The following is a 14,834-nucleotide window of genomic DNA, read 5'->3' as shown; positions in this document are numbered from 1 at the left end:
AATTTTAGGTCAAATCTCAAATTTATCCCGAATTTTACTTTTTACCTTAGAAAAAACTCTCAACTTTAGGTTCAATCCCAAATCTAACCCAAACTTTTTTTCGAATCGAAAAAAAACCATTAACTTTATTTCCAGTTTCAAATTTACCTCGAATTTTTTTGTCTAAAAAAAATCACCGATTTTAACTCTAATCTCAAATTTACTTTGTTATCCCTCTATCCAAAAACTGTCGTTAATCATCCTTAATTTTCATATTCTAGTATGGTTTTATTTTGGAGAATTTCTTTACCGGGATAAATTTAATATCTACGCGAAAATGTCACGTCACTCCATATGCATAGCCCCATTATTTTGCTAATGTGATTTTTTTTTATCAAAGTGAAAATGTCACGTCAAATTGGGAATGGACCACGGGGTAGATTTGAAAATACATTGAAAATTTATGGTTTTTTTTTAAGACAAAGCAAAATTCAGAATAGATTTGGGACTATATCTAAAGTTTGGAATTTTTTCGAGACAAAAAAAAAATTCGGGGGCAAATTTAAGACTGGACCTAAAGTTTAAGGTTTTTTACGAGATTAAAAAAAGTTTTAGATAAATTTGAGACTCAACTTAAAGTTGAGGTTTTTTGGGGAATTAAGCCCTTTCTCCATCCTCAAAGCTGCTCACTGAGTTTATAATGTTGCTGCATTACAAAAAGTATTAGTGCATGTTTCACTGTAAATCGAGATTGGTCCGAAAATGGCACAAATAATCTTTAAATTTTTATTAAATATATAATGTGACCCTAAATTTTTAATTTATTCAATATGATCTCTAGAGTTTTTGGATAATACTGAACATTTTCATACGATTCAAAGATTAAACTGAACATGTATCATAAGTCAAGGGATCACATTGAACAAATTAAAAGTTCAAGAACGAAATTGCGCATTGGGAAAAAGGACATCGAATAAAATTAAAAGTTCAAAAATCACATTGCATATTAAATCAGAGTTCAAAAGACAATTCTTGCAATTATTCCTAATCAAAAAGTTGATCTTTGGTATTTTATTAAATGGATTAAGTAGCCACTCGGATGGAATTCGAATTTGCGTAGCAAGGACAAAGGACAATGTAGCGTGAAGGAAAGAAGAACGCAAGTACTGGGAAAATGGAAATATATATTGATAAACTGAGAACACATGAGGAATTTCAGTTGATGCCGTAGATGCTTTTACAACAATTACATCATGTCGCCTTTTATAAACTGCAAAACATAACCGCTCATAAGCAGTTAATGCTCGGATGAGACCTCAACCGCACGCCCATATCTTCATATGTCATGATCGAACGTTGCCCTCGTCGAGGCGGTTGCAGCTCCATAAGTGCCGCTGGACTCAACCGCCAACCGGCATCTTTGTCTTCGGTCGGCATTTTCACTTCATCTCCTCCTTTTATTTCCCTGCAACGTTAGCCATGTATTGATTTTGTTGAAATTGTTGTTGTTGTTGTCCCACATTAATTGTAAATGAGTCCCATGTGCTTTTTTTATTTATGTAGTCTCCCTTTACCTATTAGCTTAATCTTTTAGAACAGTTGATTATGGTCCCATCAAATCTAACATGGTATCGAACCCAGCGTTATCTATTGTCGCGAATGTGCATTCACCCCCCATTAATCAATTTTCAATTCGATTTGCATGTGAGAAGGGATGTCGAAATTGTTATTGTTGTCCCATATCAATTATAAATAGGTCCTGTATACTCTTTATATCAATACGATCTTCCTTCACCTGTTAACTTAATCTTTTGGATTGAACTTACTAATAGATTTGATCATCCAATTAATGTGTTCGTCAACCATTTACTCATCGTGCACCGGTAACTGTTTTTTAATACCATCGAGAAGTGCTTCCGCTGTCAACAACTTGCCGATAACCACGTGGAACTTAACACCGAACTCTGTACTCAGTCGAATCGGTGTAATGTCGATTTCAAGATACTTTTTCGATTATTTTGTTGGCGGAAACACCGTAAATAGCGGATACATCACTTCATGGCACAGCGCAATCCAGCCACGGTTCACCCACCGATATAGCAAACAGGCCCCCTCGAGGAGGAAAGGAAAGAAAAGACAACTGTATATCTGAAAATGGTTGTCGGGGTCTGTAGTGCGCTCGTGCACGCAAGGATTACGAGTGAGGCGGAGCTAGTGGAGTGTCATGTCATTTCATCTTCATCCTAAGAAAATTACAACACGTTCGGATAATTTGTTTAGGAAAACCAAGTAATCTAATCTAATAAGGGAAATAATAGAAGTGACAAAATTAGTCTAGAATCCATATTTTAGTTTATCCCATGACTCTTGTTATTTCACTTTTGACCCTTAATAAAAGAACGAAGTCGAATTATTTAGGACCCTCGTAGTATGAATCGTTGGTCGAAATATCTTATCTATCTACTTCATCATTCTTCTTGCTTCATGTATAGTTCACATCCAACTGATATATGGGTATGTGCGACTCTTGAAAGTATGTATGTTCGTTGGTATGTTTTTTCTAAGGGATAATGACGCAAATAGTCCTTGAACTTTGGTGCACGCTCAATTTAATTCTTGCATGACATCTAATGTCGTCCTTCCATTAACTAGCTTGGCTTCTAATCTGGTATATTTGAAAGGTGGACAAAAAGAAGTTATAAGTAGATTATCCACGTAAGATAATCAGCTCAGACTAGAATATAATAATCCTTATAATTTACTTCATTTCGTCAATTTGGAAAAATGATTGTTCATATTATTGCGAATAATCTACATGTAGCGCTATAGTTTTGTCCAATGTGCAAACGTACCAGATTGAAAGCCAAATCATCAAATCCCGTTAACTTGAATTGATGGAAGGATTATTCATTGGATATTTTCATAAAGTTCGTAAACTAGATTAAACATTTATCAAAATTTTAAGGACCAAATTGAACAAATTAAAAGCCCAAGGACAATATTGCATATTGAACCAAAGTTCGAGGACCATTCGTGTCATTTTCCCTCTTACAAAAGAGAATTTTGTGGGAGAAAGAAAGAGAACATGGATGGTCTAAATGAATTCCTTTGACAAATAATATAGATTATCAAGAAAATCGTTTAACATCATATTAATTGTCATCCAAATTATTGATTTTCAAGATTGAATTTTTTTTTTCTCTATCATAAAGAGCGTAGGAAAGGGTAGGTATCGGTAACAACCTCCATATGTTCCCCACACTTGCTAAAGAATGTACGGTTTGAGGTATAACTACTTTGCACAACTCGCATTTAAAAATTTGAGGTGGGCGAACCCACCATTGCATCCTGACCGAGATGGTAGCAGTCAGGAAAATCTCTTTGTACAATCGCATATGTCTTGGTTAAACAATGAAGCACGAGCTATTCAAGGATTCCATGCAACGTAAATTGAACTCGTGAAAGACGGGCAATTCACTTTGCCCCCTAAATCAACATCTTGATGGTTTTAAGACGGAATGTGTTCGGTTGGTAGGCTGTAGAGCAAGTCTAATTCTCGAGGAGACTTTCTTTTGGTGCGTTACGATAAGAAAAAAAGCAAAACAAATAATGATATGCGTCGCCGAAATCAACGAGGGATTGACTTGATTTACTTTTTTTAATTAGGTAAGGGGGATTGACTCTATTTTTTTAGTTAAGAGGGATTGACCCTTCTTTTTTCATTTTGTTGCAGGTAAGAGAAATTAACCTTATAGGCTTCGTTTGTTTTACGTAAAATAATTTTAAGAAAAATATTTTCCGAATTTTTCGGCATTTGGTTCGCAAAAAAAAAAGCCGGTCAAGGAAAATATTTTCTGCCCATGAAAAAAACTCCTTAAAAAAAATGGAGAAAAAGTTTTCTTCTTTTTAAGAAAACAAAAATATTTTCGTCATCTTTTCTTCCTCTTTTTTTTTAATTATTTATTCTTTGTTTTTCATTTTTATTTATTGTTTAAAATTTGATTTTTCTTTTTCTTTTTTATTTTATTTTTTTCCCTTCATCTTTGGCTGGTCACCTTCCACGACCACTGCCGGCAATCGGTCACAGGTGATCGTGCCACATAGAAAGGCCCGCACACGTCACCCACCTCCCTCACCCCCTTGTCCTCGGTCCCTTTCGGCATCCCCTTCCTCATCAACTTCCCCGGCCAAGGCCACCGTGTCAAGGGCAAGCTCTTCTCCATCTCACCCCGCGGACTTGTCGGAGTCGACTAGCTGGAGGGCATCGGACGGGACCACAACGAGCGTTTGCTGATAAAGGTGGAGAGCGATGGCGACTTGGTGGAGATTGAGGCGTATTTTGCCCACGCTAGCTTCGGGAAGGGGCTGTGGCGGAGCAGAGGGGAGGCGGGTATGAGCGAGTACATGGGCGATTGCGCCGGCGAGTACGTGAAGAGGTCAGAGAGGCTGAAAGGTTGGAGCTTTGTGGTGGCTGTGAGAGAGCTCGTGTCTTCTCTTTTGATTGAGGTCTGATTTCGGTGATTATGTTTTGGTTAATTCCTTTTCCATTGCATATTGCTCTCATTTTTGTGAAGTCTTCATGCTGATTTTTTTCCTTCTTTGCCCTCTTGGCAACACGTGAATAGTGTTAAGATTTTACGTGAATAGTGTTAAAATTCGACGCACAATCGCAATGAAGTAAAATTTAAAAGCGAGAAAGAGAAATTGAGACATGAGATTTTATCCCGGTTCACCCTTAAACTTATACTACATTTAGCAGAAAATTTCACTATAATTAACACCTCACACCTCTCGTTACATCACTCAATTACAAGTGAAAAAAAAATATGAGCTTAAATCGTAAAAAGGAAATATGAACTACACCCCAACACATAGGAATGATTTATGTTAGTTTTTTTTTTTTTTTTTTTGCTGCTTAACAAATTTATCCCAGCTTGAACTCTGTAACTTTGGATTCTCATATCATAAGGTCGGGAGGTGAAAAAGTAGCTAGCGAGGCTCGGCCGAAGGAATATAGTGAGCTCGAGCCTCGCCACCTGATGGCATGGTTCGACGGCCGGTTGCCACGGTCGATCGCCGACCAAAGAAGAAAGGGAAAAGAAAATAAAATTAAATTAAAAAAAATAAAGGAGAAAAAGGATAAATAAAAAATAAAAAATTGACTTCTTTTAAAAATAAAAAAATAAAAGGCGTGTATGGTGGAAATTGATTTTTCTTACCAAATGGCGGAAAATATTTTCCAGTTCTTTTTCAGATTTCAGCCAAACACATGAAAATATCGTTATTTTCTTGAAAAAGGACTTTATGGAAAACATTTTCAGAAACGCCTCATTTTTCGCGAAACAAACGGAGCCTTAGTGCAAAAGATTTGGAGTTGCGTTGATTATCTGTTAATGATACAAGTTGTATTCCACTAATAGCCAATCTTTCTGCAATTTCGTTTCTTTTTCTTTTTCTCTTTTTGTTTTTTTTTAATCTTCCAATGGAGATGTTATCACTTATCACTTATATCTGTATATGCTGACACCATAAATGAAAAATTAAATTAAAAAAGTCAACATTCCGGTCCAATGGGGCCCCGAATTCGACCCGCATGTGAACCCACGAAATGGCCACAATCCGCCCAATCTCATCAGCGATCGACGACCACACGGGAAAGAAGATTTGCGAAGAAGAGGCTTTTTGAAGATCCTGCATCAATTTCCCTGTGAAACTTACTCTTCCGGCTCAGGCCCAAGAACCATCAGATCCATCCCCATCTAATGCCTCGAGGTCAACGCCCATTACACATTTTTTTTTAATTAAAAAAAGTCAACAACCAAACCAATGGGCCCCGAATTCGACCCGCATGTGAACCCCAGGCCGCCCAATCTCATCAGCGGGCGACGACCACACAGGAAAGAAGATTTGCGAGAAGAGGCTTTTTGAAGATCTTTCTGAGGTGTGCTCAATTTGAAACTTGATTTTAAATTTACAAGGGCGAACATGTAATTCCGCTTCCCAATCATTCTTTCTTATTAAAAAGTACAATAAGTAATTTTCCACACTAAGTTTTAAGGGCAAACAAATTTGAATATTCTACCCTCGCGAAATTTCGAAAAATAAAATACTAATTTCGGTGCTAGTAAATTATGAAAACTCTTTGAAGGACTTTGCACCTCAATAGTCTACCTACATGATTTTGAGATTGTTTAAGGTATTCGATGCTGAATAATAACTGAATGATGAACTGGATAAGAAAAGCCAAAATGACGAAATTACTCTCAATTATATGCCAGGTTCTAAAATCGATCGGAAAAATACTCGTATAAGAAATTATTTGCTCAATGTTATTTATTAAAACAAATAACGCCGATTCAAATTCAAGTTTGAGCTTTCACAAGAATCAATTCCGAGATGTTGATGATTATAATTAAGAGAGTACAATCTTAAAAATAGCCGTGACAATATGATGAAACAAATCAGACTATTATTGTTTTTTTTTTGTCAGAAAGTCTATTATTGTTCGGTAGACGAAAAAAAAAATAATGCGTTTCTTGATTACGGAACTATACTAATTTCCCTAGGTGATATTGTCCTAGAGAGCTCTGGAAAGCAGAGGAGGTTGAAATGCGACTTACCTCTGAGAGATCCTTTCCGTCTCCTCTCCTTCTTCGTTCTCTCTCTCTCTATCTCTCCCGATCGATCTCCATCTTGGCCGACTGAATCTCGCTAGGCTTCCTCATTCGATCGTCGGATCAACTTGCATCCATCAATCAAAGTGTTTTAGTTCTAAGCGTTATGATAAGCCAAATAGTTTTGCCCCCTAAAACAAACACCAGAGTTGTATTCCGCTCTTCTCGAAGGTCATGATGCAATTGTTTAGCCCTCGGAAAACAACTCTGCTGTTTGTCATACGGGATAAAACAAGGGCTGGTACCTGTTCTTAATCACGTTTTCATTTTGGACAGTGACGGTTTTTTATCTGCTCGTTTCGGTTGCATCTGGTAAGTTTTACCGATCTGAGTCGATTTTTTTTTTTTTTTCCTTGAAATGCTCTCTGGTTTTTCTTTTTATCCAGACTCCTATGGAAAATCTCGAACCTGTCTTGAGAGCAGATGTGCAGAAGATGAGGGTTGTTGCACTTTCTTTGTAGAATCGACACTGCCAAGTAGTTCCTGGTTTCATTTTAGTATTCTCCTGCAGATACGGGACAAAGTGTTCCTAAGCCACAAGCAGTAAGCACACAAGGAAACTCCTCTCAGTGATTTTGTCAATGTAGGTGCTTCGATGCTCGTATGAGTTTCTCTCAATGATTTGCTTTCGCCTCTAATTGTGGAAATGAAGCTCATCCTGATGACCCTGTCCTGCTGTACAGGTTGAGGTTGTTGCTCTTTCTCGTTATGAAGAGAAGGAAGAGCAATTTTTAAGAGCAGGTGGGTGAAGTCATTAGCATGGATGTTATGTTTGTAAAGGGCATGGATCTTTCACCGATAGCCAAATGAATGAGGGGTATTCCTTCACATGCAACCTGCGATCTATCTCTTGAAAGACACGTTAGGTTTCGGTCCAGCCAAGAGCTCTCCCTTTCATGGGTGTCACGCTAATTTGCAATTTTCTCTTTTGCCAGCATAAGATGATACGTATGTCGAGATTAGGCTAAGGCTCTTCTTGTTTCGCGAAAATCATTTTCCGGCGTTTGAAATGCTTAGGAAAATAAATTAACTAGAAATGCTTTTTTTTTTCCAACTAAAGTGTAAATTCAGGAAAATGATTTCCGAAAACATGATTAGGTAGCAGCGCGTGGATCAGAAACTTTGCGTTTGGGCATGAGAACCCTAATGCTCATTCTCGGGCTCTTGGCAGTAGAGGTAGGTCTCGGCGCCCGGGCCCGAGTCCGTCTAGGCTGCACCTGGGTCCATCTAGGTCGGGCCCAGGATACCGCATGCCCAAGATGACAAGCTTGGGTCCATGGAGGCTAAATATCTTCAAAAAAATCTATTTTTCTAAGTTCTTCTTTTCTTTCTTCTCCCTTTCATGATGATTTTTTAATTAAATCCATTAGTTTAAACAACATAGCAAGTCCCTTGGTGAGACACTTTTACATACAACATGTAAGACATTATAGGAGTATCTAGAATACACTAAAAACAAAGACGTGAAAAAGTTACGTAAATTGAGTGATCTTGATATATTCTTGTAAATACCTTATAAGGATTTGATTCGATGAGGACGGAGAGTGATCGTCGAGGCTAGATGGCTCAAACAAGGAGCGATTGATGATAGGTTTTTAAGATGGCGAAGGGGACATGATCAATCCATTTTCCGAGTTGGATCCAGATCGATGCACACCCCAAAAAATTATGATGTATCGTCGTATCTCATCTTTTTGAGGTTTGCTCGATGGAAACTTGACTTTCACTTCATGAATATTTGCAAGGGCTACCATGTAATTCCGCTTCCCAATCATTGTTTCTTACTAGAAAGTACAATATGTAATTTTCCCACGCTAAGTTTTAAGGGTAAACACATTTAAAAGCTTTTTAAAATACTTTTTTTTTTTTGGGTAAAGAGCTTTTTAAAATACTTTATTCTCACGAAATTTCAAAAAACAATATGCAAGATCTCAATTCCAGTAAATCATGAGAAAGTTTTGAAGGACTGTGCGGCTTGAAATACCATCTATGTTCAAGGTATTCGACATCACATAATAATTCAATATTGAGAGGGCATATCAACCAAATATTATCAACCAATTATAGAGCTATTGGTTTTGAAAGTTTTGGAATGTTTTCTTTAGAATTTTGGAGTATATTTCCTTTCTTTTGGGAGTAGATCTTCTGGAACGTATTCTTAGGTTATAAATACCCGCCTAAGCTTAATGTAAAATCCTTACCCGTCTCTCGTTGGTATCATCGGATCAACCCGATGGGTAATCGCTCGAGCCTTGCTCTTCACAATGCATCTTTTCAATATGATTCGAAGTATCTTATTCGAATAGTGTCTTGTGTCACTTTTTTGGAATCTCCGAATTGTTGGGTTTAATCGGGTATTCTTGTAACTGATGTTTGCTAATTTGCACGTGTTTCCTCGGATAATAACTTTGGTGGACGTTGTTCCACTCAAATTATTGATGAAGATGGGACATTCAGGTAACGCTCCAAAAAAAGTATTTATATTCCCAAAGTATTCTGAAAATATGTTTCTTTTCCGAAAGTGTTCTCGGAACACTTTGGGAACAGAAACGCGTATAATAAAAAAATGTTCTCAAAGTGTTCCGAGAACACTTTTGAGAAATAGAAACACTTTTGGAGCAGAAATAAGAAATAAGCAAGGGACAATTGCTCGCAGGTTTAAAAGATCATGCAAGGGGCGTGGTTGAAGTGGAAGCTGGAAGATTCCTCATATGCACGGAGGACCGGTAGGCAAATTCTTTAAGTTTGTGATTTACTCGTCGGTTGGATTCAATCCCTCTTGATATCCTCATGTGCTTCATTTTTTATCCGGGTTTGCAACATTGTTCAGCCATGATGCTGACTCTATGCCAAGAGTTTGGACTGTGGAGGAAGAAAAGTTGCTGTCTGTAATGGCGGCATTGTGTTTGGATGATGGGATAGATTACATGGAGTTCATGGCGTTGCTGTACACCAAGCCTATGGTGAGTTCTACTTTTATCGTGCTGATTCAATTAACGTAGATCTGCAATTTCTTTTGTTTCTTATTAAAATTTGTGGAAGAGTTTAGACCCCGCTGTCCATACTAGTTTCAATGTTATCATCTGCACTTGTGAAAATTGGATTATCTGTACTAAAAAAAGATGTCAGATTACTGATTGATGCTGCTCTATCTGAAAGTAATGCAGAAATAAGTCAATGTACAGCCCACAAACTGCATAGAAATATTATTGCAGTAGATATCCAAGGCTTTGGTCATTTGCTGCTGGAGCTATTTGAACCAAAGCCCATTCTAGACGAACATCTACGAAGTTCTTTCGCCGCTGGCGCCATTTGATTATTTACGCTCTTCTTTTGGGATTACCAGGAAGCGAACCGGTGGTGCAACTGGTTGACAATTGTTGTGTGTGTTCTTAAGGGGCTCAACAAGATTAGGGCACTTCTTAGGTATTTTACTTGTGCAATTATTTCTGTGTCCGCTATGTTTATCTTCGTTGGCTTTTGCTTGACAAGCGCGTTGGTTTATGTAGGGGTCAAGATAGGCGAGGAGCGTTAGAGTGATCATGCTGCTGCTTGCGTTAGAGTGATCGTGCTGCTGCTTCATCCTTTACAGAGGGAGAAAGACGTGCATGCATAAAACTTGATTTTCCCACGTTTGTAGTTTCTAAGCTGATCAAGTAACTGATATGGTTTTCACGGTCCAAAATATCAGCCAAAAAATCTGATGCACTGATTAGGTATCAAGCAAATCTCTTTGATAGAAGCAACCAAAACGTGCCATGAGAAGTTCAAGTGTTGCAAGAGAGAATGCGAGACTTGAATTTATCCAGCTCAGGCAGAACTTCTTCCTCAGGTCTCCAGTTCAAATCGATCATCCGCCATTTCTGCAGTAAACAAGCATATACGACAGTTCGAGATAACTTATGCTGACCGCTAGCATGGACTTAGTCTTTCTATGTGGATATATATCCTTATCTCAGAACAAAAGTACCGACCGTCACAAGCACAAAGAGTCTATTGTGAAGCGGTCACAGTGAAATGTGAATGAAGCTGGCAACATGCTTTTGAGGGTAAAACCAATGGTTTGCATGAATTGGAAGGTGTAAAAGTGAAACTACCTGCGGCCTACCACCTCCACCAGCACTTCCCACCATCATAAGAAACACTGACAATTGTCCAATGTCAGTCAACAACCTTGTCCCCAATAAGCAATGACAACATCAATTAAAGGTCAGAGTTGGACGAAATTTCGTCCTATCCAGTACCATGTACTCTGTTTGATGATTGAGAGCTGATAAGCTGCTAATCCAACTACTTACCGTAATCGAACATGATTGATGATTGACCGTCCCCAATAAGCAATGAGTTATATTTGTATGTTTTTATATATTGTCTGGATGGAGGATGTCGGGCGATTTTGCTTTTGATTTTATTTGAATTGGGGTTGATGGTCCAGTTCTCGTAGCAAGTTGGGGGGTGTCTGCATAATTTACCCAAATATGAGGGGCATTTGTGTCCGACAATAAAATAAAATAAAAAGGCTCTCAAAATTAACATTGAAAAGCTCTTGGGTGAGAGAGGGAGGGGAAGATACGCACTTATAATTCTTAACCGTAAAATACTTGCATAAATAGCTATATTAAATAAGAATTGTCTTTATATGATTTCTAATGAGATAAAAAAGAAAGAAAGAGGAAATTGTAAGGAATTCGTCAGAATATTTTAAATGGAGTTCGCTGGAGAATGAACTCCGGGAAGGTAGAGTAGAAATTAGTATGATAAAGAGATTATACGAGACAAATTTAAATAGATGAGGTAATTTACGAAATCAGCCTCAATTCTGGAGGCTGATTTTGAATTTTGCTTCATGTTGGGCATTTATTTTAAACCTACTTTACTTGAGCACAATCTTTGTTGGCACATGAGTTTAGCGACACGGCCCATCAGAGATATTGGGCCCCTACACCACCAATTCTAACGGGCTTTATCTTGGTGGGTTCCCCACCGATACATGTCCAATTTGGTCGCTGGCCCATGTGGGGGGCTACATTCGACTCAATGCTCATCACCAGGGCATTTGAGCCCACCTCTCTTTTGACAACTGCCTCCAACATCCTAGTCTCGAACGTCCCTTGTTTTTTTTTTTTACTTATTTTTATGTATTTTTATTGTAAGCTAAAATTAGAAGACAAAACTTTAAGAAAGTGATCGCGTAGCCCGGCAGAATCTCATACGTAGACCCACACATCATCGTCGCTTGTTTTGCACAAAAAAACTCATTAATTGGGTGATCGCATGGACATTTGATTTGCAACTTCTAAGATTGATTTGATTTGCAATCAAGAAAGAATAAGGTGTTTTCAATCATTGCCGATTCTTGTTATAATTCTATCTTCTAATTTTAACTTATAAGAAAAACACATAAAAGTAAAAAGAAAAAAATGGGGATGGTCATAAGTCGACCGTCCCCTAATTCTGACGGTGGGGACGGTCAGCTTAGCAAAGTCCAAATCCAAATCACTCAACATCATCCATCCAAATTAACATAAACAATGTATTCATATAAGTTATAGTGCCATATCAAGATTCAAACTCGGTCACAAAATCGGGGTCATCTCTTGCGAGTTAACTTGAGGTTCGATTATGGTAGTAGTTAGCTTAGCATCTTATTTAGCTCTCGATCAAGACGCACTTGAAGCAGCGTACTAACAAACTGCTAAGAAAAGTTCTCACTAAACTTGTCGTGTTTAGTGAGAACAATCAAAAGGACCTGGTAAAGTGAACTGAATAGCACCTTCTAAATATAAACACGCCATGCACCAAAGTTTTAGAAGTCAGAATACAATCGGTCGTTACCAATCTGCTCTTGCATACATTTAGTGCAAGTAGCTGGTCTAAGCCGATCCTGTCATCCATTTTCAGATGAACGTGGACACCAATAGTGCTCTTGGTAGGATATCGCTAATACCGGGAGACAATCCGAGGCGGAGCGGCGGAAGAAGCGGAGAGGCCCGGCGAGATTTGAGGGGAGGAGAGAGAGGCAAGGAGCGTCAGAGTGAGGGTGGCGGTACCGCTTCGCCGTCAACGGAGGGAGAGAGAAGAGCACATATAAAGTCTCGTTTTTCTCGGTTTGGGTTGACAATGGGTTCATTACTTAACCCACTAAAACCCATATTGTTTTGACATTTTTTCTTTGGAACCCCTTTTGATCTGTATCATAAGCTTAAGATAACACATTTATAATCTATATAGCATCGACACGACACGCGACACGATACGACACTTGATTTATAAAGAAAAATGGAGAATTCCGACACGTTGGGACACGTTGTATACAAAATGTATATTCTTCTATATACATGATAGATTATCATGCATATATAAAAACATTAGCGGTAAGTTTTTTTTTCTTTTTCTTCTGTTAGGGATTCACGATTATTTTTTTTTTTTTACTTGCTGGGTATATAACTTAAGCATATATATTTTTAATAAATTTACATTTCGACTCCTAATTTATTGAAAATGCTTAAAATTAATCTCGTGCGTATCAAAATGGCGTGTCGAGATGCTAGACTCGCGTGTTGCCGGCGTATCCGGAACGCCGATCACGTGTCGGTCACATGTCGGGAAGTGTCGGACACGACATAAAAACCTCCGAAGAATGTCGGCGCTACATAATTGATAACTTATTTTCATAAATATGAGTTAATACTTTAAGAGTCCTATTCTGTCAACACTTTTGCATAAACTCACCTAACCTACCTCGCTTGGGTCAAATGGTGGGGGACAACACATACGACTTGTTTAGGATCATTGAAAAATATTTAATTATTTTGGGAATGTTTTTTTTTTGTTTAATTTACCAAAAATGAGTTGGCTGCTTATTGTCTTCATGTCGTCCAAGAGATTGGTCTGGCTTTGAAATGACACATGACGTGACACGTCCGAAATCATTACATCATTTCTTATAAATCAATTAGGCGTAGTTATTTTTTAATTGACTGGATTTAATCCGAATAACGTGACGAGTAGCTTGCACTTGCCTTAATGACGTCATAATTGCCACGTGAATCTCCTTTGTGAAGGGGGGAACATGATTGCATCTCGATGTAATTCTTCCTCCAAGGTGGACAAAAAGGAGAAAAAGATATGAATGATAATCACGTCGAGAAGACAAAACGAAAGCAGACGATGGGGTTTTTCTTCTTTTTCTAAACTCTTTTACCTTTTCTTAATGGCACCAGAAAGGAAAAAAAAAAAAAATCGCTGCTTGTTGGAATAATATTTGCCTAACTCTTTGTTTTATTCTTCTTCTTCTTCTTTGGCTTCCCAACCTAACTCAATAATGTCGGTCTCAAAAAAAAAAAAAAAAAAAACCTAACTCAATAATGTCACACTTTCCTAGGACTACTGCAAAGATCTTTGCCCCCTAAAATTTTCCAGATCTTGATTTGACTAATGTGTGTGAGAGGGGTCTACAACATATCCTCAACATCCGTAGCTTCATTGAATTAATGTCCATGTGGGTCATTTGGTCCATACTATGTTATAGTAGGTGATGATTTTGTACGAGTAAATGATTGATTTTGTGTTGGATGTTGCATTTAATGGTTGCTTGAATGGGTTCATAGCTGCAATAAGCTAGAAGACGACTCGGTGAATTTACCTGGATGAGCTAGAGGAAAAAGAAGATAAAGAAGTAAAGCAAAAGCACCCATGAGAAAAGGACATCGCGTTGAGGAGCTAAGTTAGCTGACCAATCATATCCAAACGTTGAAAAGCAATCTTAGATCCCAGCATTCAATGGGGGGAGGATAGCTGATCTTTAATTAAGTAATGCAAAAAGTGCAGCTCATAATAAACTTTAGGGAATCATGCCTGAATCAGCTGAAAAGAGGCCAAGCAAATCAGACGTTGCACTGTTGAACCATTTGGGAGAGTTAAAGAATGTACGATATGAATTTGAAGACAACCGATTCGATATTTGAATCGCTCGTTGAGATTTTCACTTATATCTTACTTGAATTATGAGATGAATAGAATACTTTGTGGCTCGAGATTTATCTCGTCCAAAGGGGAAGAACGTCGCAATGTGGCCAAAGTCGAGAAATCAAATACTCGGCTTCGATAACTTCCGAGCCTAAACACGAAGACCCGACTACTTATAGGTACATAAAACATCCAAAATCAAGCAGTCAAAAT

Source organism: Rhodamnia argentea, chromosome 8, assembly GCF_020921035.1.
Source record: "Rhodamnia argentea isolate NSW1041297 chromosome 8, ASM2092103v1, whole genome shotgun sequence".
Lineage (NCBI taxonomy): Eukaryota > Viridiplantae > Streptophyta > Magnoliopsida > Myrtales > Myrtaceae > Rhodamnia > Rhodamnia argentea.
The sequence above is the reverse complement of the archived record's forward strand: the minus strand, read 5'-3'. Positions refer to the sequence as shown.